The 26,686-nt window shown below is 42.8% G+C and overlaps 1 protein-coding gene across 4 annotated transcripts in view; it reads right to left on the reverse strand.

The window, feature by feature from the left end:
• Positions 1-26,686, reverse strand: part of FAM219A (family with sequence similarity 219 member A) — a 55,027-nt gene that overhangs the window by 18,942 nt on the left and 9,399 nt on the right. The window lies entirely within an intron of this gene.

Raw genomic sequence — 26,686 nt, forward strand, 5'->3', positions numbered from 1 at the left:
GTCTTCTAGACAGTTCTGACATACATGCATAGCCTACATCCCTCTACACCTGCTAGCTTATGTATGTGCCTGTAGGAAAGTGCTTCTTTCCTACATTAAACATTAATGTGCATACAAATAACCTGGGGATATTGTTTAAATGCAGATTCCAATTTAGTAGGTCTGGAATGAAACCTAAGTTTCTGCATTTTCACACAAGCTCTCAAGTGATACCAATGCTCTTAGTACAGCGGCCACACTTTGAATAGCAAGGTTCTAGGCCAGTCTTTCTACATCCACACCATCCCCAGACAGCCTCTAAAAGAGCCCTCTGTACCCACCTTAATTTAGTTTTATACTCTTAGTGCCAAGACAGGACAATGGTTTGGTGGGGGAGGAGGAGGAGAGATGATCCAAAGCTCAAGTTGGGGAGGCTGCTCTGTCTGCTAAGAGCTCTGGCTGCACGAAGGCAGAGAATTGTTCAGAACAATGCAGACCAGGTGTGGTTCATCTGGAATTCAGCAGATCATTTAGTTAATATTGTTTGAATACCTGTTACTTTGTTATATGTACAAAAATGGTGCTTGGTGTTTTGTAATATATTATCTCATTTAATCATCCTAAAAGACTGAGTAAGGTAAATACCATTCCCATTTTCAAACTGAAGAACCAGCTTATATCAAGTGATATGTTCAAAATCATACCTTGAAGGGTGGTTAGCACTAGAATTTGAATCTAAGTTGTCATTTCTTATACATCAGATAAAGACATGAGATTAATAACACATCAGAACTTACACAGCTGTGGAACTGTTGTCTTATAAAGCAGGCACTTGGAAGGCTGCTAGTAGTCTCATCACGTCTCCAGTGCTCTGCACACACTTGAAGCCCCTCTTTAGAAAATGGCATGGATACTTTCTGATTAGTAACCTCCTGCTCAAAAAGTTCTCCATAGGAAGGAAATATTGGAGTCACTGAAGCACTCAATAGCTCAAGACAGAGAGAGACAGAGATAGACAGAGACAGACTAGCAGAAAGCAGGAGGCAAGAAAAAGCACTACAGACTGAGAGTCCTGAGCCCAGGAGAGAAAAGCAGAGGACAATTAAAAAAAAAAAAAAAAAAAAAAAAAAAAGAGAGAGAGATGAGTGGTGCCTGGGTTGCTTAGTTGGTTAAACGACCGGCTTCAGCTCAGGTCATGATCTTGCAGCCTGTGGGTTCAAGCCCCACATCGGGCTCTGTGCTGACAGCTTGGAGCCTGGAGCCTGCTTTGGATTCTGTGTCTCCCTCTCTCTCTGCCTCCCCCACTCACACTTTGTCTCTCTCTCAAAAATAAATAAACATTAAAAAAATGGAGATGAAAGAGTCTCAGCCACCAATTCAGTTCTGGTCCTAAATTTTAGGGGCACTTATATTCTAGGCACTGTGCTAGGTGCTACAGATAAAAAGATAATATGATCTCTACCCATGAAGAGCTTAAAGGCCAGTACAAAAGGCAAATAAATAAGCAGATAATTTTTAATAATAAGGCAAATGCTACAACAGAGGTTTGTATAGAGTATTGTCTGTATACAGAACAGAAGGACCTATTCCACCCTGGGGAATTAGGGAAGACTTCTCCAAAGAAAGCTGAGGCATGAAGAATGAGTAGGAGATAGATAAGAACCAGATGAGAAAGAGGTAGGGAAAGAAAAGAAAGGAGTAGGGAGGAAGACACACATGACTATATGGCAGGCTAAAAGAATAGCTCAATTTTGCTAGAATGTTAAATGGTGGGGTGAAATGGCAGGTGATGAGACTAGAATTGGAAGAAGGCTTAAAATCATGAAGGGCTTTGTAAATCACATTCAGGGGCTTTGGACTTTAATGGAAAATAATAGGACTGGAGAAGAAAAACACATCAAGGTCATACTGCCAGGCCTTAGTGGCTGACTAGATCTGGGTTTGAGGGGAAAGACCTAGACAAAGATGATTCCAGGTTTCCTCAGTGTGTGTGTGGGGGGGGGGCACCTATAAATATGCATGATCAGAGAAAAGAACTTGGGGAACACCAACATTGAAGGGTTGAAGGGGTAGGAAGAAGAGAACTGACAGCCCAGGTCAGAGCAGCAGAGGGTCAAAGAGAGCCTGATGTCATGGATGTCTGGGAAGAATAAGGTTTTGAGAAGGATAATGTAAAACAGGGAGGAACCAGAACCAGAGTGCTGAAGGGGCTCTTATATGACAAGAGAGACTGGAGTGGAGCATGGTTGAAACTAAAAGGTAGGAGACAGTGGAGAAGGGCCAGATGTTTGAAGATGTCAAGAAAGAGAATTCAAGAAACAGGTTCTTCTGTGGTTTGCTGACATTTCAGCAAAAACTCTATTTTTCTCTCAGTATTATGGGTCTGATCCTTGGGAAGCTTGAGACTCCCCAAAGAGAAGCCCTAGTAGAGAAATCTAGCCATGGTCGAGACCATGGCAGGTCTGCTATTTCTTAGGAATTGTGGGCAAGGGTGGTTTGAAGGCAAGAGAGGCTGACCAGGGCCTGGGCAACCTCAAAGTAACAGCAAACTGAGTGGGAGTGGGTTGTAGCTGCCCGAGTTCTGGCTGCACTACAGTCCCATGACTTATCCTTGGGTCATTCTCCCCAGGCCATGGCAAAAAGCAGCAAAAACCCTGGACTTCTAGTCCTTTAAGCAGGAGGCCTGCACAAACCTAACAAGAGCACCCTGGGAATCCAGGTCAGTGGAGAGAAGCCTGCATTGACCTTTTTCTAGAAGGAGAAACACCTGCTCCACCAACCATGGACATCCAGGAGAGGCTTAGCATTGGAAACTATACTCCAAGTGATCATGGTTCTGTAGTGATCATGATTTCTCATTTTTAAACCTTCAATAACACTTTTCTATAAAAATAAACAAATATAAGTAAAACTAAAGAATCATTTGACCTAGGGGCACCTGGTTGTCTGTCAGTAGAGCATGCAACTCTTGATCTTGGAGTGGTAAGTTTGAGCTCCATGTTGGGTGTAGAGATTACTTAAAAATAAAATCTTAAAAATAATCATTTGACTTAATTATCGATGCATCCCTGAGGTATAGTAATGGAGTCAGTAAACTGCATACCTCCACTGTAAGAGAATATATCTATAATTAGAATTGGGGGTAGATTCTAGTTCTATCTCCTCCATCCAAACACCAGAACCTGTGGGTGAGTGGGCAGTGAGCAGGAAAGCCAGGCTTGCCCTAGCACTGGCAAGCTCAGTGAATTTGGACTGACTTCTCCCAAAGCCTTGATCTTGGGTGCTGACTACGCTTTGAAAACATCATGTTTTGAGGATGAAGAGCCTGTTTGGCTATTTACAAAAATGGATCTGTGAATGCTGCCAGAGTTGAATGAATGTTTTATGCCATTTGATGCATTTAAAATAACCCAATAAGTTGAAAAGTTTTGCTGTGAAGGGAATGTTTGTTCTGCAGAGTTAAGTCGTGGTTACAATTAGAAAAGAAACTCCAAAAGTTCCTGTGTTTCCTGGCAGGGGAACAATGCTTTCTCTTCATGTACTTCACAAGCTAATGGCAGTCAGAAGGTTAGTTACAAGGCCTCACATCAGGGCTTCAAGGAAGTACAGAGTAACCATTTCCAGGAGTATTTTGGATTCTATATGGACACCCAATTTCACTTGTTCATATTATGACTTCTACTCTTCCCTCTATTCTCTTCTATCTTTCACTCCAAGGAAAACCTGAGCATTGGCTTTTAGTGATTTTATCCTATCAATGTTTAGGAGAGTACTTTACAATTCCTTGTTACATCTAGGTGGGACCAAGACAAACTCTCTCTCTACAGATAGGAGAACTAATAGTCTGTAGAAAGAACCTGAAAATCCAGTCAACCCTGGGCTGCTCTGGATTCTGAGAGAATTTTGCCACCCACCCCCTCTGCCCTAGCCCCAGCCAGCTGCAAATTGTCTGGATCGAGCTGCTTCGACACGCTGATGTTATCAGCCTCATGGTGCCTGGAGCACGTAGATAGGAACAGGGAATGGCGCCGTCTCACCGGATGTAGTAATGCAATTTAGATTCTGAAATCCAAGTATAAAATCTTGAAAGCTGACATTTTTTATCTACCACAGGAGGGGGGTGATGGGGCGGAATTCCCAGCAGAACCATCAAAATGAGGAAATGGCTTCTGTCATAGATTAATAAGTAGTTCAAAGTACTGGAAAAACATACAGAGAGGATTTGTAGGGAAAGTTCTTGTCCACCCCCCTCCTCTGAGCCACGCTGCCAGGTGAAGACCCCTCCATTTGTGTGAACCCTATGCTGGGGCTAAAAGTGCCTCTTCTGAGCATTCCTATGAAAATCCCCTGTGCTGGGGAGATGGAAGAAGCACCAGCCTCCCCGGGGGGGGGGGGGGGGTATGCCATAGCAGTTTGGGTGGGTCTCAACCAGCCCTTTTTTTTTTGAAAGGAGCAATTCAGACTGGGCTAGAAATGGTGGCAAAGAAGCAGTCACTTACTTTTCCTCTCATTTCCCCAACTTAATCCTGTGTCACTCTCCCCACCCACCCCCCATTACTACATTTTGCCTCACTGGTCTTCATTGCTGGTGGAGCATGAAGAGCCTTGCTGGCTCATGCTCCCCTTCCGGCTACACCTTACTTCTCCTTCAGGCTTCAGCTGACACATCATCTCTTATAAAAAGCTTTGCACGGGGGCACCTGGGTGGCTCAGTCAGCTGTATCTGACTTCAGCTCAGGTCATTATCTCGCAGTTCACGAGTTTGAGCCCTGCATCAGGCTCTGTTATGACAGCTCAGAGCCTGGAGCCTACTTCACATTCTGTGTCTCCCTCTCTCTCTACCCTCCCTCATTCACATTCTGTCTCTCTCTCTCTCTCAAAAAGTAAGAAAAAAAAATTTCCCATTAATACCAGGATAGGTTAGGTCCTTCTATAATATACTCTCACAGCACTACCCCCCTTCCATTTCTTTTATGTACTTATCAAATTTTACTTCAGTGAATACTTGCATAATTTATTTAACAAATGTTCACGAAGGCAGGGACCATGCCTAGTTCTTCTGTGTCCTCCCAGTGCCTAGCATAGAGAATGAAGGGCTGTGATCTGATAATAGACAAACAGATTGCTTTCTATTTGGTTTGAGCCATAGCAAGGCTCTTTCTGAAACAGAGGTGGCAAAAGTCCAGTGGCCTGCCAGGTTGTGCCAGGGCCTTGTCTAATGGTGTCCCAGACAGATGTTGTATTGTGTACTCTTTGTAGGGCCACTTCTCTATGTAAGCCTAGGGGCTGAAAGATTGCCTTCCAGGAAGTTATTTTGGAGAAGAGCCAAAGTAGGAGTCCCCAAATCCTCACTTACTCCCTTGCTTGCCTGAAGGTTTGGCCTAGTTAAAACTCACTTAAGGCCCATGGCCAATGCAGCAGCTCAACTCCAGGTTGACTACTTGTGGGGGCTGATCAACAGCTAAGCACACACAACTTTCTTTGAGACTTAAGGTCCAGGCTCATATTTTGCTTGCTGATACACATACATCATCATCAAATGAGTAAGGCCCAACTCTTACTATCAAGTTTCAGAGGAGTGGGAAGCTAGCTTGGAACCAAACCATCAGAAAATCCTTTGGAGGGAGATAGGGGCAGGGCTGCTCTGATTCTGTCTGTTTTGACAACCTGGGGCTTACAACCATGCGTACCAGGCAGTGAGCCACCCAAGGCATGGGAACGTTTGGGAGTTCATACATAAGGGCAAGGAGACAGCAAAGGAAAATACAAGAAACCTCCCTGAACAGTAAGCACAGCCTCTGGCTGGAGAGTAGGGCTTAGTGGATTCCAGGTTTGCCTGTGAACTACACTGACTTAGAGAGTCTAGACAGGTCATTTCACTCTCTGAGTTCCCAGGTCTGTTTTTATTCAGGCCCTGAGATTCCAGAAAGAGCCTCCATGGCAGAGAGTAAATGAGTTGTCCCAGGTCAATGCCAGATGGCAGCCCGGGAATTAGAATTCGTGGACTCTTCTTTCTAGCCAGCTGCTCCTTCCCCTGAGTCCTGAGCTTTTTCTTCTTCTGAGTGCTCAGGACTATATTTAATTTAGTAAGGTTTGTGGTCACATAATCACTGCTCCTAATAAAACAATGAATACAGAGCATCCTCTGTTAAGGAAGGCAAACATGGGGAAGGCTTTGCCCCTGAGAAAACAGGCCAAAAGCAAGTTCTGGCTGAGGTTAGGCCTGTTCTACTTGAACAAAAACCAACACAAGCAACTCTCTTGGGATCTGACAGAGTCCTCATCTGTTCTTGTTTCTTGTCTAGGCTTGCTTATATGTCAATAGCCTGTGCTTAATCCCATAGCAAGGGCCTCTCCTGGAAGCTAGAAAACACTGTTTCCACAGGCAAGAGAGGGGCCTGGCTGAGGGACAGTCTGGATCTAGATCCTCTGAACATCTTTCCATCCATAACTTAGTTACTACATTGTTAATACTCCCATCTTCAGGAGTATTATCCAGCCAAACCTCTTCAGGTAGAGTGGAGGCAGTCTTAGTCCTTCCAGCCCAAACTCTTGTCAGGTCTACTCATGGCTCAGCAAACACCATATGCTCTTTTCTCCTCCTTGCCCTTGCCTGTCCCATTTTGATTGTCCAGTGTTAAGAGAAGGAGCCTGCAGCTGTTCTCTGGTGGTTTAGTATTGCTTTTGCACCTGTTTCTTTGACCAGGAGGTTCTTTGGGGGTATAAAGCATGTAATGGCCTTTTAGTTCAGACAGTTCTTTCAATAAGGGATCTAAGAGTATGAGAGGTGAAGAAAGCAATGGAGGAGAGCCTTACACAAGGCCCAGAGCAAGGGTTGTTGGAGGGATAGGATCCTCAGTGCTTTCACTCAGCCTCAATCCAGGTAGACCTACCTTCCCTCCTTACTCACCAGCCGAGGCAATCAAAGTGAGAACACGGTAACCTCATTTGCTGGCTTTGATTAATTTAGCTATGGAAGAGGACTGGAAGTAGAAAAGGAACTATCAACTAGAAAATCCAATCCCTAGTAGGTGACTGTGATTCCTCTGCCCTTCCAGATTCCTCGTACACCCCTCCTCTAGATGATTTGGGGAATCAGGAGGGAAACCCCTCTACAATATTACCTTTCTTTTGCCTAGGGTCCAAGTGCATGGCTAGGGTGAGGGTGTCAGGCTGAGAACCTCCAGACTCACTAGTTTCATTTCTGTTTCTATTTGCTACACTTGCCCCTATACACCTTATGTCAACGCTCTTACCCTAAAACAACAACAACAATAACAACAACAACAAAAAAAAATCCAAAACACTTTAAGTCAAGTGTGCACCCCACTGCCAGGCTGATTGTACAGAGTGATATCTCATGAAACGTTCCAGCCTCAGACCTTGAAATCTGCTCAGTGCTTCTCTTTAGTTTCCCCTGCCTCACATACCAGATTAAAGATGGGAATGCAGATGTATTAGAGACAAAAGTCCTTTTAACACTCCCTTGTTCCACTAGATTCTTACCATCCTTCCAAAATTCTACAGCTCTGAGGTATTGGGGTGTGAGACCCTAACCAGGGACAGCTCAGATGCTGTCTTGAAAGCTTATTTCACCTTCAGAGTGATAGTGACCTCAACAGAGAGAGTTTGGTCAGGCTAGATGTGAGTGGAAGAAGGTGGGGCAAGGGCTGGAAAGGATAAGGGGGAGTCCCCGGATTCATAGGGAAGATCCTGGAGACAGAAGAAGCCAGAGACATGTATAGAAAGGCTATTCAAAATTAAAGAAGCAAGGGCCTTAATGACTCAAGCACCTAGTCTTTTCAGACCTGGCAGAGACTGGGCTCTTCTAGGAGCTATCCAGGGTCCTGAACTGCCACCACCTGAAGACCTAGGAGTCTCTGAACAAAAGCCCCACATGCCAGTTAACACTGACCTTAAATGGTTGGACCCATTGCTTGAAGTAGTGACTCAAGTCATTCTATATAGCTGCAGCCTGGGCTTCATGCCAGCAGCCTGGCTCCCTAGTCAGATTTTCAACAAGTGATTATAAGGTTGAGATTAAGGATCTTGGTGTATGTGAAAAGTATCTTGTAGTACTTCTGGAAGCTCAGGACTAAATGGGTCTGGCTCAGGCAAGGTGGCTGGTCATAGGGAAAAGAAAGAGGTCTCCATGTGGCACATCTTCAGACAGATCAGCCATTCCTCTCCTCACTTCAGTGGCCACTGCACACATGTGCTTGTACACACACACACACACACACACACACACACAAGCATGCATGCATGCATGCACATACACACATGCCAGATTCTCTGCTCTGTAACTGCAGAGCCTGTACTGCTACAGAGATGGTATAGTCTCCTTTGTCTGCATGTTAGCATAATGTATCTGCTTTGTTCTCACCATGGATATTACGGAAATCTGGCAAACAGTACCAAAACTTAAGACTTAAATAAATAAAATATTTCTTTTTCTGGATTCAAGAGGAATACATTGTCACTATAAAAATTCCAGATAAGCACAAAAGAAGAAGAAAAAAGAAGAAAAAAAGAAGAAGAAAACCTTAATCCCACCATCTATAGCCCTTGGCACACAGCCTAGGCCCTTTTGTATGTGTGTGCACGTGTGTGTGTGCATGTGCATGAGTGTTGGTAAGAGGCAATATAGTGAAATGGTTAAAAGTATGAGTTTTAGAGTAAGTTCTACCTCTGCCATTTATCTGTGCAATCATGATCAAATTTCTAACCTCACTGGGTCTGTTTTTCAACTTTTTTTTGGTAGTGGGAGGGGGAGGTTTAGAGAAATACTGTGTTTAATAGTAAAACTGAGTTCACTCTAGTACAGGCATGGTCTGGAGTTGAAGCAGCAGGGATGGGTAGGTGCCCCTCACAGACCCTCACATGGTGAAGAAGATGAGGAAGGTGGCCATCAGACAGGACAAAGCCCAGAATAACATAGGAGAAGAGATGCTGCTTGAGAGATAGGTCCTAGCATAGCCAATGATATAAAGCTACCAAATCCTATTCCAAAGCCAGTCCCTGAACCAGCCACACCAACTGTAGTGACCCCAGAACCAATTGGCCACTGTGTAAAGGTCTTGGGAGACAACAGTGTTCTGGAGCTCCCATCTGGCCACCTGGAGAAGGGAGCTGCTGTAGATGGCTATTTAGATTGGATTTCTAGCCTATCTAGGAAGGAGACAGACACATCCTTGACTGGACCCCTGGTACAACAGTGGATCAGAGCTGGAAGAATGAGTAGAGCCTTGGTGGTCTGCATTTCTTCAGTCTTCCAGCCTTAGTTCTAGTTCTCAGTGCTCAGCTTCCTCACCCTGTTTTTCATATTTAACATAATATAATAGTACTCATCTCAAAAGCTTGGTGGGAAGATTAAATTGGATCATGTATATTTAGTGCTTACCACAGTCCCTGACACATGGTAGGCAGTCAATACAGGGTAGCTTTTATAAAACACACACATATACCCCCATAGAAATCACTCTGCAATACTGCTTGATGCCTAATTTTAAAACACAGACTATTCTCCATCTCAGAGAAAAGCTGAAGAGAGGATAAATAAGTTCAATTTATTTCATTTTCTTTCTGGCCTAACTTTCTAGGCCACAGTGATGACAAGCTGGGACTTGGGAAATAGAATGGCTTCCTAGCTCAGGAAGGAAAAAAGTAGTTCTTGATCCAGAGCTTCTATCTTTCAGCCTGTGTTCCATAGCCAGGAAATGGCAAAGGCTTTGTGGTCAAGGTTCCTCCTCTTCTTAAACTTTGGGCCCCAGCCTTTTGGCCTACTTGCTCTGGTTAGTACTTTCTGCTTCCCTGCCGAGGAGCATCCTACTTTCCTCCAGGGCTTCTTCCCCCTTGGCACCCACACAAGTCCCTTTGCCTGGTTTAGGCAAGCCTGCTTCCTCACTAAGTCCTGGCCATTTGCTTCCTATGTCTACCACCCCCATCTCTCCATATTTGCTCTACTAACTCTGTTCTCCTGGAGGTCAGCACTTGAGGTCCTAATTAAAATCCAATGGTCTTTTCTCAGGTGATCTTCCATCACTTTTCAGTATCATTGGACATTGCTGACCAGATATTTCTGGAAATTCTATTTTCCTTTGGCTTTTATAAAAACATCCTATCCCTATCTGTTTTGACCAGCCTCCCTACTGTTCTTCCTCGCATACCCTAGACATAGATCCTTTCCTCAGTGTGATCACTGACTCTTTACACATGTTCTCTCTTGGCATGTAGAAATGTAATATAATATTATAAACTTATTATTTCAAGTGATATCTCTCTGGGTTTGGCCTCCAAATATATATCTCTAGCTCTGACCTGTTAAGCTCCAGACCAACATTTCCAACTGCCTATGACTTCCACTGATGTCATCCCCTGCTGTGCCCCCCAGCCTTGTTCATCCTGTTGACTACCCTTATCTTGTTAATGGTACAAACCACTTTCCCAGTTAAATAAACTCAAAACATTAAAAAAAAAACCTTTTATTTTGAAATAATTTTATATTTAAAGAAGAGTTACAAAGACAGTGCAGAGAATCCTTGTACATTTTCACCCAGCTTTCTCTAATGTTAGCATCTTAAATAATCGTGGTACATTGATCAAATCTACATTGATCAAATCAATAGTATTGACTATAGACTTTATGCAAATTTCTCCAGTTTTCCATTAATATCCCTTTTTCTGTTTCATATTGCTTCTCATTAATATGTCTCCATGGTCTCCTTAGTTTCTCAGTCTTTTCCTGACTCTCATGACTTTGACTTTTGAGGAGTACTGGTTAGGTATTTTATAAAACATTCCAACAATTTTGATGTGCCTTGTTTTCTCATGATTAGACTGAGGTTATGGATTTGGGGGAAGAATACCACATAAGTGATGTGTCCTTTGTATCACAGCATATCAGGGGGTATATGACTTACTGCTGGTGATACTAATTTTAATTACTTGAGGTGGTGTTTACCAGATTTCTCCACTATAGTTACTATTTTTCTCTTATTTTGACCATTCTCTATTAGTCAGAAGCAAGTCACTAAGTCCAGGCCACAGTCGAGGAAGAATTAAGCTCCACTTTCTAGAGGAGGAGTATCAAAGAATTTGTGGATATATGTTAAAACTACCATGGTAATTAATACATATTTTGGTTGAGGTTCTTATAGGCTGTGCAAATATCTTGTTTCTCCTTAAAGTTTCACCCACTAGTTTTAGCAATCAGTGGATCTTGCCAGCAGCAATTATTACTATGATGTTCTAAAGGTAATTTTTTTAAGTTTATTTATTTTGAGAGAGACAGAGGGAGAGTATGAGTGGGGAGGGAGAGAGGGAGAGAGGGAGAGAGGGAGAGAGGGAGGGAGGGAGGGAGGGAGGGAGGGAGAGAGAGAGAGAGAGAGAGAAACCCAAGCAGGCTCCATGATGTTAGCACAGAGCCCCACGTAGGACCTGATCCCATAACCATGAGATCATGATCTGAACTGAAATCAAGAGTTGGATGCTTAACTGACTGAGTCACCCAGGTGCCCCTAAAGGTAATTTTTAAATTCCCCTCATTCTTTCTAAAAAAAAAAAAAAAATACTTCTACATAAAATACTTCTACATAACAAATCATAATTCTTGAAAATGTTCCTTCTCCTTCATTTATTTATTCAGCCATTTATTTATACCAGTATGGATTAATACACATATATTTTCTTTTGGGGGGTATAATCCAATACTACCACTATTTATTTTGTTGTTCAAATTGTTCCAACTTTGGCCACTGGAACCTTTTTCAAGTTGACTCCTGTCTCCTTTTGACCTGACTGGGAAGTCATTTTGACCCACCTGTTTTCTCCTTATCCCTCTGGCAAGCTAATCATGAACCTACTGTAACAATTTCTTCCTTATCAACTTACTTCAGGACCACTGCAAGAGTAACCCACTTATCTGCCCAAACTATTTCTTCTTCCTCCAACTCATCCTATGCATTACTCTTAAATTACTCTTCTGGAAATTAAACACTGCTCTGATTACAACATTCCCTTGTTCAAGACCTTTCAGTGGCTCCCACTACTTAAAAACTCCTTGACCTAACATTCGATAGTTTTAATAATATGGCCCAATTTGACAATCTAGCTGCTTTTCCAATTGCTTATCTTTCTAAATCCTTTGTTCTCTTTGCTGCAGCTGTTAGCTCTATGTGCAGATGACTTCCAATTTCTATCTAGCCCTAACTACATCATTTTAAGCCATTAAAAAAATCTTTAAGTTTATTTTTTGAGAGTGAGGGCGCACAACTACGCATGCGCAAGCAGGGTAGGGGCAAAGAGAGAGAGAGGGAGGAAAGAGAATCCTATGCAGGCTCTGCACTGTCAGCACAGCGCCTGAAGCAGGTCTCCAACTCACGAATTATGAGATCATGACCTGAGCTGAAATCAAGAGTCAAATGCTTAACTGACTGAGCCACCCAGGCGCCCCACCATTAAAAAGTCTTTATTGGCTTCTTTAACTTACAAAAGTAAGGCATGTTCAATGGGGAGAATTAAAACAATACCTAAGTGGTTAAAACAGAAATGAGTATCTGACTCTCCTCTGCCCTCTGCTTTCCTCAGGTTGGTTTTAAGAATGAAGTGGATTTTGGGGGCTCCTGAGCAGCTCAGTCAGTTAAGCATCAGACTTCAGCTTGGGTCATGATCTCCGGTTTGTGAGTTCTAGCCCTGCTTTGGACTCTGTGCTGATAGCTCAGAGCCTGGAGCCTGCTTCAGATTCTGTCTTCCTCTCTCTCTGCTCCCCCCTCCCCCTACACTCAAAAATAAATAAACATAAAAAATAGAATGAAGTGGCTTTTCCTGATTGTTCAGTATCTCTATCTCCCTATTAAGTTGCTACATCATAGGAAACAGATTTCGAGACATGCCTCTTAAGAGTTTACAGTGCAAGTCAGAAAAGGTTAAATCCAGAAAAATATAGATCTTTATCTTTGCATTGCAACTTATGCTTTCAAAACTTTTTCTTTATTATCTCATTAAATCTGACAATCCTAAGAGATAGAAATAGTATATCTTTTAAAAATAAAGGATTTTATCTTTTTGAAGAGCAGTTTTAGGTCTACAGCAAAATTGAGGGGAAGGTACAGAGAGTTCCTGTATACCCCCTATGTATACCCACATATACATAGCCTCTCCCATTACCAACATCCTCCACCATGTGGTATATCTGTTACAACTGATGAACCTACAGTGATACATCATAATCAACTAAATTCACTCTTGATGTTATACATTCTATGGGTGTGGACAATTGTAAAATAACATGTATCCATCATTATGGTATCGTACAGAATATTTTCACTGCCCTAAAAATCCAGCATCTATTCTTTACCCCAATTTTACAGAGAAGAAAAAAGGAAACCCTGCAAAGCTGATCAGCTCTCCTAAAGTCCCCTAGCCAGGGCTAGGTCCCAAGTTTCCTGACCCCTTTCCTACTTTACCTCATAAAAAGGCCATACTGAAAACCACAATAAGCAGCAACACTAATGGGAGCAAGGCCAGAAGCCAAAGAGAACCACTCAGAATATTGACACATCAGTGATCATGGCTTTACCTTGGGCAATGTGAGAATAATTTTGTTCCCTTGCTTCCCAGTGGTGAAAGTGAGACTGTGGGAGATCTCTAAAAAGGAAATAAGAAACAGAAATGTATCTAATTGGTGTGATGGCATTCTGTTTTCAAAGAAATGCCTGCCTTCCCAAAGCTACAGAGCTCTATAGAACTTAAGAAGGAAGTGAGAAGAACTGAGTGAAGTACGGCCAGTCCATTCAAAACTTGGGGTGCCCAGAAGGAACAAGACTGGCCAGACGGGTGGCATCCAGGTATCTGGCAGCATTTCCATAGCCAATTCATTTCACCAACTTGTTGATGTGCATACCTGATTGAAAAATATGGGAATTATGAAGTAAATGCTATATCTTCTGGGTAGGCATAGATGAATCATATCATCCACATTCCAAATGATATATGAAAATAGTAACTTTTATGTTATAGGTATTTTAACACAATAAAAAAAGATATATATCTGGACATCTTTTCATGTCAATCCATATTGGATTTTATCTCTTCCTCCTTCTAAAAGACTGCCTAAGGCACCTGGGTAGCTCAGTTGGTTAAGTGTCTGACTCTTGGTTATCATCTCACAGTTTGTGGGTTTGAGCCCCACATTGGGCTCCACACTGACAACGCAAAGCCTGCTTGGGATTCTTTCTCTCCCCTCCCCATCTAAAGCTCATGTGCTCTTTCTCAAATAAATAAACTTAAAAAACTTATTTTAAAATTAACTGTTAAAAAAAAAAAGGCTGCCTATACATATGTTGTGGGATGGATGGATGTATCATGATTTATTTAATCAGTTCCCATTGATGGAGATTTATGTTGTTTCTCCCCCCACCCATTATTATGTTGCAGCTATTACAACAGTGTAATATAATGTTATAATATTGTTACTATTAATTTATAGCTACTATAATATCTTATAAAAAAGTCTTTATACACTTATCCATTTATTTTTTTAATGTTTATTTATATTTATTTTGAGAGAGAGTAAGTGTGTGCATGTGTGAATGGGGAAGGGGCAGAGAGAGAGGGAGAGAGAGAATCCCAAGCAGGCTCCATACTGTCAGCGCAGAGCCAAACCCGGGGCTTAATCGCATGAACCATGAGATCATGACCTGAGCAGAAGTCAAGAGATGGACACTTAACCACCTGAGCCACCCAGGTGCCCCTATTTCTTTAGTTTAATAAATTCCTGGAAGTAGAATTTTTGAAGGGGTCAATGGGTATGCACACATTATATTGCCAGCTGTTTTCCCAGAAAGGCTGTGACAATATATACAGTACTTCCCAACAGGAGGTGGGGAATACTCAGGTTTTGAAGTTAGAAAGACCTAGATTAGTTTTAAGGATAGCTGATTATATGATCTTTGGTGAGTTACCATTCTTGGTTTTGTTTTTTTTTAGGGGGGGAGGAGGGGCAGAGAGAATCTTTTTTTTTTTTAATGTTTATTTATTTATTTTGAGAAAGAAAAAGAGAGCTCCCCCACACACATGCAAGTGGGGAGAGGGGCAGAGAGAGGAGAGAGAGAATCCCAAGCAGGCTCCAAGCTCTCAGCTTGGAGCCCGATGTGGGCTTGATCCCATGAAGTGTGAGATCATGACCTGAGCTGAAATCCAGTGATGGATACTTAACCGACTGAGCCACCCAGGCACCCCAGGGAGAGAGAGAATCTTAAGCAGACTCCACACTCAGCATGGAGTGCAACATGGGCTAAATCCCATGACCCTGGCATCATGACCTGAGCCATAGTCAAGAGTCAGATGCTTAACTAACCGAGCCACCCAGGCACTCCAACATCCCTTTTCCTTCTAGGGATGTAATATTACCCTCTTTACAGGGCCAGTGTTAGAATTCCCTGGCCACTAAAAAAGAGCTTGGGATACTAACTTGAGTTTTTCTAATCAACAGCAAGAGATATTGTCCTCTTACTGAGTCTGTTTCCTAAGAAATACTTGAAGCCAATTTCCAGAGCTCTATCTTTAGTGACTAAATCACAAAAAGACAATCTCTCCCCATCTCAATGATCTTTCCTAGAATCTTAATCAGGCTGTACTTATTCCCCAGACCACTGTCCATTAGGCCGTTTTAACAGCTGAACTTTCTGTTCTTTAAAATAGGACACTGCATTAAGCCCTGGAGGCTACAGAGGTCCTACGGAAAACAGATGGAAAACAGACCCGAGACACATGCACCCTTGGACACTGGGGAGTACAGATTGAATTCCCTTCCCTGTATACTTCCACAACCTGGCCCAAAAGCAGAAGGACTGAAACTGGATCATGGATTTTTAGGGCTGTAAGTTCCAAAAAGTATTGATTGAAATAATCAGGGTTGAAATTAACCAGGACCTAGTAGTGACTGAAAAAGGCCAGTGATAACTCTCCAAACTGCCAAAAGGGGGCAGTGTAGTGTTATGGTTAAGAGCACAGGCTTTGACACCACACTTGGGCTTGAATCTGGGCATTGCTATCTATTAGCTGTGTGACCTTGGGTCTCACTTGCCTTCTTTGTAGATTAAGAGTATACCTTCTTCATATTGTGGACGGGATTAAATAAAATGTGTGTACCCTGACAGTAAGTGCCCATAAACAGCAAGGCACACATCACAGGGTGTACGGTTGAATATAATAGTAAGATGTGACATGAGGTTACTAAATAAAGGGAACAAGAAGATTTAATTAGTTAATTAATTCGACAGATATCTAGTAAATTTTTACTGTGTGTAAGTCACCTTACGAGGCACAAGAGACATAATGGGAAGTAAAAGTAGATATGATCTCTGCCTTCATGAAACTTGGCCTTCAAAAGGATCCATATGAATAGCATACTCATACAAACATATGCAAAATTATAAATGTAAAAAGTAAAATAAGGAGAAGGCCACTGACAAAGTCTAGAGTCTGAAGGAAGCCTCTGTGATGAAATTATAGCTGAGCTAAGATCTGAAAGATGATGAGTAAGAGTCAACCAAAAAAGGTAGAAGGTACAGGGAAAACATTCTAGGCATAAGGAACAACATGTGCGAAGGCACTAAAACAGAATGGAGTCTGGGACATCAGAGAAATGGAGGAAAAGCCAGTAAGGTTGGATGCAGTGATGGGGGTTAATGTGGTATGAGGTAAGCTGGAGAAGAAGTCAGGAACCAGACATAAGGCTTTGCAGGCCAAGTTAAGCAAGGGGGAAGCTGTTGAAATGTAAGGGGCTGTACTGGGCATACCTACTACTTGGCAACACTTTCCTCTGATATCTCCTTTCATGGGGATAAAGGGATAGGGCTTCACACAATTCCTGCTGTGGCCATTCAGGAGAAGGGAGCAAAAAAGTAATGTGCAACAGGTCTCTTCTCAAAACCATTGACCAAGGAAGAACTAGGGATAAAGAGGAATGTGAGTGGGACATTCAGGGCTGTGAGACTCTCATAAGAAATCCTATACTGGTGACAGGCTGTCACTACAGAACTCCTAATGTTTTCTGGTGGCTGCATAGCCAGGTCCCTAGCCAGCCTCCACATCTCAGATTCCCTGCCCCAGCAGCTGCTCCACGCATTGATTGGACATAGTGACTAAGGCATCAATAGCTACTAAGATGGGGTGGTTGGAGGCACAGCACTCCTGTGGGCAGGGGCAGGGCCCTGAGGTAGGTTCAGCTTTGCAGGAAGAAGCTCTCAACCTCTATGTGCCTTCCTGGTTAGCTAGCTTACAGCACCCATAGTATATACAGTGTGTTTGTCTGGGGCACATGCGCACAGAGTGTACAGTCTTCCAATCTTTCCTTTGTAAGGGGAGAAACTAAGAGTGAAGATCCTGAGCAGCACAGGAATGCTAAAGTACTAGAAGGAGACAGCTGTGTTCTTGCTCTCATAGATTTTTTTTAAGTTGGCTGGAAAGCGAAAAGGGCCTAAGAGCTAGAGCTGCTAGAGCTGCTAGAGCTGCCTGCCCCACCCCTCCTCCAACTTCTCACAGCCCACAGCCCAGCTAAACAGGAAATCAGGCCTGGGTCCTTGCCAGGACCCAGGCTGGAGCAGGAAGCTCAGGAAACAAGTGAGAAAGTCTGTCTTCAGCATAGAAGAAGGCTGCTTAGAAATCCCTGGAAAGGTAAAATAAACCCAGCCCCTGCTGAATTCTCTCCCAGAGGAGGAAAACACTAGACTTGCCTCCACACTCTAGCATGGTCAAGCATAGGTCTAGCAGGATTCACAGAGAGCAGATGCAGAAGCTTCGTGGGGGAGATAGTGTTGCCTCAGTGAGAAGAGACTCCAAATAAGCGTTCATGAAGCAGGGTGAGTACCTGTGGTCTGAAGACATTCTAGGGACATCTTGGGCTGATAAGGTAGGAAATGATGGTATAGGATAAGGGCAGTGATAGAAAAAGTAGGGCCTAAAGGAGAAAGGCCTAGAGATATCTGTAATACCTGTGGGGGATATAGGCAGAACATTGACAGGGGTTCTTTGCTGTGCATATGTAAAGGAAACTCCTGATTAGACAATGGACTGAGGCAATGACCAGCAATGGTTGCTCAAAACTTTAAGTGAAAGGCTGAAGGCAACATTTGTGATGGAGAGATTAGACTAACTATACCACTAGTTAATCTGAATTTCACAAAAGGTGGGACAACCCATATGTCCTGCACCTCCTTCCTGATGTGATGCGCTAGGAAGTACACAGCACACCTCAGAAGTATTCTTCACAAAAAAGTTGAATCTGAATCTAATCAGACCTTGAGATATAATTACCAGCTTGCAGAAATATAGGAGACAGACAGGGTTATAAATGAAATAATTATTCACAGTAATCTAGGGGGTGGGGTATAGGTAAAACAAGGTTAGCCCTGGGTTGATCATCGGTGAAGTTGGGTGAGTACTAGGGAATTCATTTTACCTTTTCCTCTACCTTGCATATGCTTGAGATTTTCCATAGCAAAACATTTTTAAAATTTGAAGGTCTGCAGACTAGAAACTACCTTCTCAAGTCCCCACTGGGGAGAATAGTAGCAACGTGGACATTTTCAATTGTTTCTTGGGCCCTGAAAGTTGGCCCATGGGAGCTGAAACAGAAGCAGGACATCCTCCTCTAACATCAGTACTGGGGCTTTCCAGGAAGGCCCCACTCTGCCAAAAGAATTCTAAAACAGTCATGGTACAGAGGGGCAGAGCAGGACTCCTCTAGTCAATGGAACCCCTTTGGGAATCAATGGGAGCACAGAGTACTTCTATCTCTAGCCTGGTCTCATCATGGCCTTGTCAAGGAGGCCAGGGGCTCTCCTCATTTGATGATGAGAACAATAAGCCATCTTTTCACCCTCTCCTATAAAAGCTCCCCTGGGAACCACTGACCAATAAATGGAAAACACCAACCCCTTAATTGCCATCAACCCTTAGATCAGAAATGAGAGGGTAATTTGCAGTTCATTTTCATGTACGTGATCTTATTTATTTTATAAATAGCCTGAAAGAGTTTAGGAGCTTGGCTAAAGGTCATAACAAAAGTGGTAAAGTTAGAATGTACCCAGCCAGCTTTCTACCACAGCTGTGTACAGCTCCTGCCCTGAGGCCAGTGCCCCTCAGTAGGTCACCCTCATCTCCATAGCCCCTCAAGGATACACAAGCCAATTCTTGTAGGAGTTCCCTGAGACTGCCTCACTGCTATAGTTCAGTCCCTTGGCAAATAAAGGATCTGAAACATGAGGTTCCATTAGGAAGTTGACAGGGAGATGGATAGATGGTTCCTGACCGGTTCCCTTTGGTGCCGCTGTTTACTACCTTGACTATCACCAACCAACTTAGTCTCCCTTCCTGACTCCACATAATTCTTCCTCTTTTTTCCCAAGCCACTGATCACCACCACCACCTTCCCACATCATTATCCCCACTTGGCCTTTCTCTGAGCTTATGATATCCTCTGAGCCAGGGCTGGAAGCAGCAGGACAGCTGAGGGCAGAGAGGACTTTCTGGAAGCTGAAATCCTTAGCGAACACCTTTGGAGTTTGTAAGAGGCCCAGTAGAGGCCCTTCTCACTAGCTGCTGCAATCTACATGCCAGTGTGGCTGCTGGCTTTCCCACTGGAGTCAGGTCTGCCCCTGGACAGAATAGCTTGTAGCATTTGACTTTCGTGGTAAGGAGAATATGAACCCCGTGCCTAACCCACAGAGAACAAGACATCCAGGCTGGCACTCTTTCCTCCCTCCAAGAGCTCCAGATATTTTTTTCCATCTCCAGGAGGATGTGGGCAAGTCATATAATGTTGGAAGACTCAGGTAGGAGCTCTTCGTTGGGACAGTCAAGTTGCTCACTAAATATTACACGTCACACATCACAACTCCATTAATAGCTCCTCCAGTCTCACAACAAAGCTAGCAGCACAGTCATCAGCTCTGCTACCTATGAGAGACAGGCTGGACCAGCCCTCCCACATTCTTCTATGTCCTTTACTCCTGAAAACTTACCTAATGCTGTAAAGGGAGAGGATGGAGAAAGGTCAATTTGTAAGAGATTCAGACTACCAAATCTGGGAGCCCCCACCCCACCGGAGAACATGTAGCAAGTCACTCCTTGTCAGGGATTCCAGGTCCTTCTCATTCTGTGGTCTGAGCTCAAACATTACTTTTTATTTTTTAAGATTTTTTTTTTTAGATTTTTTTTTTAAAGATTTTTTTTGGGGGGGGCACCTGAGTGGCTCAGTCGGTTAAGCGTCTGAGTCTTGATTTCTGCTCAGGTCTTAATCTCACAGTTCATGAGTTTGAGCCCTGCAAAAGGCTCTGTGCTGACAGTGCAGAGGCTGCTTGGGATTCTCTCTCTCCCTCTCTCTCTCTCTCAAAATAAATAAATAAACTTAAAAAAACTAAAAAAAAAGATTTTAGTTTTAAGTAATCACTACACCCAATGTGGGGCTTGAACTTACAACCCTGAGATCAAGAATCCCATGCTCTACTGACTAAGCTAGCCAGGTGCCCCAACCATGACTTTCTTTCTTTTTAAAATTTTGTTTTAATGTTTATATATTTTTGACAGAGGGAGAGACAAAGCATGAGTGGGGGAGGGGCAGAGAGAGAGGGAGACACAGAATCTGAAGCAGGCTCCAACTGGGGCTCCAACTCACAGACCGCGAGATCATGACCTGAGCCGAAGTCAGACGCTCAACCAACTGAGCCACCCAGGCGCCCTATCTTTTTTTTTTTCTTTTTAAATATTTATTTAAATTTTAGTTAACACACAGCACAACATTGGTTTCAGGAACAGAATTCAGCGACTCATCACCTCCCTCCATCAACTTTCAGTTCATTCTCTGTTGTTAAGAATCTCTTATGGGGTGTCTGGGTGGCTCAGTTGGTTAAGCGTCCTACTTAGGCTCAGGTCATGATCTCACAGTTCGTAGGTTCAAGCCCTACACTGGGCTCTGTGCTGACAGCTCAGAGCCTGGAGCCTGCTTCAGATTCTGTCTCCCTCTCTGCCCCTCCCCTACTCGCATTCTGTCTCTCTCTCAAAATAAATAAACATAATAACAAAAATTTTTTTAAAAAAGAGTCTTTTATGACTTATTTCCGCCCCCCTTTCCCCCCCTTTCCCACATGTTCATCTGGTTTGCTTCTTAAGCAAAATTCCATATATGAGTGAAATCATATGGTATTTGTCATTCTCTGACTGACATATTCCATGTAGCATAATATACTCTAGCTCCATCCACATCGTTGCAAATGGCAAGATTTCATATTTTTTGATGGCTAAGTAATATTCCATCGTATATAAATACCATATCTGCTTTTTAAAAAATGTTTTTATTTATTTTTGAGACAGAGAGAGACACAGCATGAGCAGGGGAGGGGCAGAGAGAAAGGGAGACAGAATCTGAAGCAGGCTCCAGGCTCTGAGCTGTCAGCACAGAGTCCAACGCAGGGCTCGAACTCATGAACTGTGAGATCATGACCCGAGCTGAAGTTGGACGCTTAACCAACTGAGCCACTCAGGCGCCCCTATACCATATCTGCTTTATCCATTCTTCAGTCAATGGACATTTGGGCTGTTTTCATAATTTGGGTATTGTTGATAATTTTGCTATAAACATTGGGGTACATGTACCCCTTCAAATCTGTGTTTTTGTATTATTTGGGTAAAAATACCTAGTACTGCAATTGTTGGATTGTAGAATAGTTCTATTTTTAACTTTTTGAGGGACCTCCATACTGTTCTCCAGAGTGTCTGCACCATTTCTCATTCCCATCAACAGTGCAAGACCGTTCCCACTTTCTCTACATCCTTGCCAATACCTGTTGTTTCTTGTGTTGTTAATTTTAGCTATTCTGACAGGTGTGAAATGGTATTTCATTGTGGTTTTGATTTGTGTTTCCCTGATGATGAATGATGTTGAACATCTTTTGATGTGTCTGTTGACCACCTGGATGTCTTCTGTGGAAAAGTGTCTATTCATGTCTTCTGCCCATTTCTTAACTGGATTATTTGTTTAGTTTGGGAAGTTCTTTATAAATTTTGGATCCCAAACATTAGTTTCTCATTGGAGCCTTACCTGACATCCCCAGTCTAATGTGGGAGGTTTTATTATTCTCTCTCATGCTATCTTGTTCTTGTCTTTTTCATCGCTTGTCATAGTTTGTTATTGTAATTTTGTTAGCACACTTCATTTGTTTAGTATCTATCTCTCCTACTGGACTTCCAGCTCATATAGGCAGGGACCATGTTTGCTGTATTCATCACATTATTCCTTGTGTCTGGTACAGTGTCTTACAGAGAACAAATGTCCAATGGTACTTTTTTAAGATTAAAAAAAGTATATTTATTTATTCTGAGAGAAGGAGTGCATGTGCATGAGCAGGGAAGGGGCAGAAAGAGAGGGAGAGAGAGAGAATCCCAAGCAGGTTCCATGCTGACAGTGCAGAGCCTGACATGGGTCTCGATTCCACGAACTCATGAGATTATGACCTGAGCCAAAATCAAGAGTCAAACACTTTACTGACTGAACCACCTAGGCACCCCATAGGATTTTATTTTTAAGTAATCTCTACACCTAATGTGGGGCTTGAACTCACAACCCCAAGATCAAGAGTCACATGCTTTACTGACTGAGCCAGCCAGGCATCCCCCCTCCGCCAACAATAGTATTTTTTGAATAATGAATGAGAGCCCCAATTCATCTATCCCCTTGAATCTCTCACAATTCTCTACATGTACTTTCTATTCCACTCATTAATTGCCACCTACTCATTCTCCTCTGGGTCTCTACTAGGTCCCCTCCTTAGAATCACCTCCTAATATCCTCTCCATTCGTACTCATCTTTAAAGAAACCAGTTGCACTCTTCTGTAGTTCTGTTTCATGAAAGCAACTCACAACATGGCACATAAAATTGGTCCCCCCAAATTAGGATATCATATGTATCAAGTTATGTGCTAGAGGTTTTAGAGGCTTTAGGGATGGTTGAGACCTCACCAGAATAGTCAGAGAAGACTTCCCCTGGAGAAAGGGAGTTTATATGGTCTTCTGAAGGATAGGTGGGGGTGGGATAGGCAGACAAGGAAAGGGGAGAGAGTTCTTAAGAGGAGAGGAGGTCTTGGGGCTCCTGGTTGGTTCAGTCGGAAGGGCATGTGACTCTTGATCTTGGAGTCATGAATTTGAGCTCCATGTTGGGTACAGAAATTACTTAAATAAATAAACCTAAAAGAAGGGTGGGGAGAGTTGGCCTTAAGATGCCAATAGACAAGAGGAGGTGAGGGGCCTGGTTAGACCTATCACAAGGAAAGTTGGCATGAATGGTAGAAAATATGGCCAGCCAGGAGGAGCAAAACTTAGTGTAGATGCCTCAAAAGCAAGTGGAGAAGTTTAAGTTGATGAAGAATTTAATTAGGTCCCAAATTGTATCAAGGGCCTGGGAGTCAGGATGTTCTGGCCATGCCAACCTCCAGCTGTTTAATAGCCAAGCCGTTTCTGGGATTCTGCTTGCATATCTGTAAAATGGGCAAAAATGACTTTCCCAATCCGCTTCACAAGGTGATTCAGGTACTTTGGAAACATCTTTTCATCTACCTTAGAAAGAAATTTACAGGGGCGCTTGGGTGGCTCAGTCGGTTGAGCGTCTGACTTCGGCTCAGGTCACAATCTCGCAGTCTGTGAGTTCGAGCCCCGCGTCGGGCTCTGTGCTGGCAGCTCAGAGCCTGGAGCCTGCTTCAGATTCTGTGTCTCCCTCTCTCTCTGCCCCTCCCCCACTCATGCTCTGTGTGTCTCTCTCTCTGCCAAAAATAAACGTTTAAAAAAAAGTTTAAAAAAAAGGAAAGAAATTTACAATAAGGATAATTGCAACCATAAACTTCAAATTCTAAAGAGAATGTATTAGGGCCACAGGACAGGTAGAATGGACAGTTCATACTTTATTGAAAGAGAGATAAGGATACATGAAGAATGTGGCATTTTTGTGATAGGCCCTGAAAGACAGGAAAGATTAGCAAACACATATTAACAGAAAAGTAGGAAGGTTGCTGCTCGTGCTAAATTCCACAGTGGATTTTTTAGGCATGTTTATATTGCACACACATAATAGAGCCACGTCTATTGCTAGAGTGTTGTTCCTAGCTCCTCCTTTAGTGTGGCATTTTGCAAAGAGCAACATGTTTTCCAGGTGCCGTGGCCTCTGGCCCCAGTTTGAGAACCGTTACCACAGGGAACAGGAGGCAATGAAGCCCAGAGATAGAAGCATGTTTATGCTCCCAACCCAAAGGCCCTGGTTCCTCCTTGTGAATATTAAGTCTAACTGTTTTTCCTTTCTTAACTCCAGCAGTTTAGGCATTTAAAAATCTTAAAATGCTTTCCCTGCAACTATATATATATATTTTTTACAGGCTGAACAGCCTCAGTTCTTCCAACTGTTCTCACGTAATATGGTTTTGACTCCTTTCTTCATTCCAATCACTTCCCCTCTTGAATAATGGCATCAGCATAGAATATATGACTTCAGATAGCACTGACCTGTCACCTTCAAGGACCTGAACTCCTAGGACCTGAATGTGGCTCAACAGCACGTTACCTTTGCTCATGGCCATGTCACATAGTAGGTTTATATGAAGTCTTTTGTCCATATAAGCACTAGCTTTCTGAAGGTCTATCCTAGCCTACACAATCACACAGCCTCACCTAGATTCAAATTCCACATTGCTGAATCCAGCCAGCTCCCTCTCTGAGAGTAAGAATCAATTACAAAATGTAGCATAGCTTCTTTTTTTTTTTAAGTTATTTATTTATTTATTTATTTATTTTGAGAGAGAGAGAGAGAGAGAACAGGAGTGGGGCAGAGAGAGAGAGAGGGAGAGAGAAAATCCCAAGCAGGGTCTGCTCAGTGCAGAGTCTGATGCAGGGCTTGATCTCATGACTGTGAGATCATGACCTGAACCAAAAACAGGAGTCAAATGCTTAACTGAATGAGCCACCCAGGTGCCCTGTGGCATAGTTTCTAATAAATATGAAACCACCATCTCACTAGCTCCAGTGAATCCTTACCTGTATTAGCAGCCAGCCTAGCCCAACATGTGACCCCAGTTTCTTGCCTTGATTCTACACTGCTAAGACAAAGGCTTACCCTATTTCAGATGTATCTTGAGTTCAACGTAACAGTAGGTACAGTTATTAAAGATGATCATGAATCCTCAACTGATAATAATAGGAGTACACTATCAATGTTATGGATTGCGGCTGGTCCCACAGTAGTCTGAGTCAGACCAGATGAGGAGGTCTAGGTCTAGTTCCAGGGACGACAACCTCAAAGTATCCACTTACAGCAGCCAGGATAACTGGAGATGTGGAAACCAGTCTCTGGGAAAATGGTAGGAGGAAAATGCAGGTTCTATTTAGCCTGGGAAAAAGAGAGTGCTAAGGCTGTACAGTTCACAGTAGGGCCCTTCCTCTCCAGTAACTGCTGGCTTAAGGGTCTCATCTTATAGCCTATTCCTTCTCATTGCTCCTTTAGTCAAGGGCTTATATTTTCATCTGAAGTGTGGCCAACTACTTATATGATACTTACGAGGTTTTTTCCTAAAAATGCCTCTTTTCCCCTTATTCGGTCAGCAGAGTCAAGGTTACTTCCTCTTGCTTGGCCTATCTATTTCCAAAGGATTATTAACTTTATATAAGGTCAATACTTCAAAAATCCATGTTGAAGATGAGGGTAGGAAAGATCAGTTTTCTCCATTCATTTCTTTTTTTTTTTTTTTTGCCACCGAACATGTATTGCCTCATTTTATTTTATTTATATATTTTTTAATATATGAAATTTATTGTCAAATTGGTTTCCATACAACACCCAGTGCTTATCCCAAAAGATGCCCTCTTCAATACCCATCACCTACCCTCCCCTCCCTCCCACCCCCATTCAACCCTCAGTTTGTTCTCAGTTTTTAAGAGTCTCTTATGCTTTGGCTCTCTCACACTCTAACCTCTTTTTTTTTTTTTTTCCTTCCCCTCCCCCATGGGTTTCTGTTAAGTTTCTCAGGATCCACATAAGAGTGAAAACATATGGTATCTGTCTTTCTCTGTATGGCTTATGTCACTTAGCATAACACTCTCCAATTCCATTCACGTTGCTACAAAGGGCTATATTTCATTCTTTCTCATTGCCACGTAGTACTCCATTGTGTATATAAACCACAATTTCTTTATCCATTCATCAGTTGATGGACATTTAGGCTCTTTCCATAATTTAGCTATTGTTGAGAGTGCTGCTATAAACATTGGGGTACAAGTGTCCCTATGCATCAGTACTCCTGTATCCCTTGGGTAAATTCCTAGCAGTGCTACTGCTGGGTCATAGGTTAGGTCTATTTTTAATTTTTTGAGGAACCTCCACACTGTTTTCCAGAGAGGCTGCACCAGTTTGCATTCCCACCAACAGTGCAAGAGGGTTCCCGTTTCTCCACATCCTTCCAGCATCTATAGTCTCCTGATTTGTTCATTTTGGCCACTCTGACTGGCATGAGGTGATATCTGAGTGTGGTTTTGATTTGTATTTCCCTGATGAGGAGCGACGTTGAGCATCTTTTCATGTGCCTGTTGGCCATCCGGATGTCTTCTTTAGAGAAGTGTCTATTCATGTTTTCTGCCCATTTCTTCACTGGATTATTTGTTTTTCGGGT

Source organism: Panthera uncia, chromosome D4, assembly GCF_023721935.1.
Source record: "Panthera uncia isolate 11264 chromosome D4, Puncia_PCG_1.0, whole genome shotgun sequence".
NCBI lineage: Eukaryota > Metazoa > Chordata > Mammalia > Carnivora > Felidae > Panthera > Panthera uncia.